The sequence below is a fragment of the Aethalodelphis obliquidens genome, unplaced genomic scaffold (genome assembly GCF_003676395.1).
Source record: "Aethalodelphis obliquidens isolate GAN/ISIS:26980383/991018 unplaced genomic scaffold, ASM367639v1 scaffold1, whole genome shotgun sequence".
Taxonomy (NCBI): Eukaryota; Metazoa; Chordata; class Mammalia; order Artiodactyla; family Delphinidae; genus Aethalodelphis; species Aethalodelphis obliquidens.
Window position 1 is genome coordinate 33,466,046 of NW_020837945.1, and position 2,066 is coordinate 33,468,111.

Genomic DNA, 2,066 nt, shown 5'->3' on the forward strand with positions numbered 1-2,066 from the left:
GTTAGCTGAGCAATTATAGAGCTACCTTATTTGGTTCTGTCTTCTCAGAGATTGTAATTCTGTGCTGCCTTGGTCCAATACCCAAGAAGAGTGATTTTATATATTTTGTCTAATTTTCTAGTTGTTTATGGCAAGAGGACAATTGCCATAGAAGTTAATTTTTCATGGCCAGAAGTAGATGTCTCACATTCTTTTTGAAATCTATTTTTATTGGATATAGAATTGTGGATTGACAATCTCTTCCCCCAAATGCTTTGAAGATCTTTCTACTTTCTTCTGGCTTACCTTTTCTCTGATGATAAGTCTATGGTTACTCTTCTTCTTGTTCTTTTGTCTGTAATGTGTCTTTTTTCTCTTGCTCCTTTTGAGTTTCTATATATCCCTGGTTTTCAACAATTTAATTATTATATGCCCTGTTGTGGTTTTTTTGGTTTAATCCTGTCTGAGGTTTATTGAGCTTCTTAAATTTGTGTGCTTATAGTTTTCATATAATTTGAAAACATGTTCATGATTATTTTATGTTCTGCCTTCTTCTTTCCCCTTCCACACTTTTATTTTATGGACTTGATAAACATATTTCAGATCTTTTCATATTGCCCAGTAGATTTCTGAGATTCTTCATTTATTTTGAGCCTTTCTTTGTATGTGCGTGTTTATCATTTCAAATGCCATACATTCCAATTAATTAATGTATTCTTTTGAGTTTCTTATCTCCTATTATTCTGACCAGTAAAATTTTTATTTCACATATTTTCACTTCATTGCTAAATGCTTCATTTGATTCTAATTTTATCTTCCATTTCTCTCTTTATGTTTGTGATTTTCTTTAAATTCTTGAGAATATTTATTGTACTTGTAACAACTCTTTTCAAGTACTTGCTAGCCTGTTTTATCATTGATGTTTTTAAGAGTCTCTCTCTATAGACTAATTATTCTTCTACTTATTGATTATATTTTACATTTTTTTACATATCTAGGGAGTTTTATTTGGTTGCTGTATATTGCTGTACATTTCATGTTGATAGATACTGGGTTTGTATTTCTTTAAAAAATAGAGGTCTTTGTTTGCACTGGCAGATCAGATATGCATGGATCATCTAGATCTTCTGTCATGTATTTTTTTAAACTTTTAAGTAAAAGTTTTAAATTCTTTTACCCATTACTGTATTGCTAGTATAGCCCACTAGTAAGACATGACCTTGATGGGGTTCTCCACTGAAGTACAGTAGGTTCAGCAAGGACTCATCAATACAGTGGTCAGTACTCAAATATCTCCTAATCTTGTGTGAGTTTTGGGAACTTTTCATTTTACTGCACTAGAGTTAGATTTTGCCCAGCCTCATAGAATTTCATGCTATATATATGTGGCTTAGTTGTCAGTCACAAACTCAAGGACCACTTCATCACATTCTTGGAGTTGTTTCTCAATGCAATGCTCTCTTCTCTAATAATCTGCAAGTATTCCAGACACCTCAACCATTTTGAACTGTGATATATGTCTTTTCAATGCAATGTAAAAGTTGGTTTCATCTCAGTGTAACATAATCTGTAGAGCATTTTCAGGTAGAGAGGCTGAGCAGTTGTAGAGTTCACCTGCTTTGTTTTTGTTTTCCTAGGGGTCACAGTCCTGAGTTGTCTGTTGTCCAATGGGAAAAGACAGTTGTCTCATATCTTTTTCCAGGCTTCTAACTGTTTTTGAGGGAGTGATAGTCCAGTCCCAGCTACTCTAATATGCCCAAACCGTAAGAGTTACTAGTGGTTTTTCAAGGAGGAAAACACTTAACTGCTCTGTGATTTAGTTTCCTTATCGTTAGAGTTTGGATTATAATATATACCTTATTAAAGGTTGTTGGCTTTATCTCAAGCTTTACTACAGCTAAGATAACCTGAAATTTTATTGTGTTGCTTTCCCATAAAAGTGATCTTTTCTCCAAACTGCCAAATCTATTGGGAGACAAGTCACCTAAGGCCGTCTCTATCATACCATGAAACTAAGTGTAGAAGTTTTTTGGCTCATTTGTCAATGCTCCTTCATTAGACTAGCAGATGTAATCGTATCCTGATGT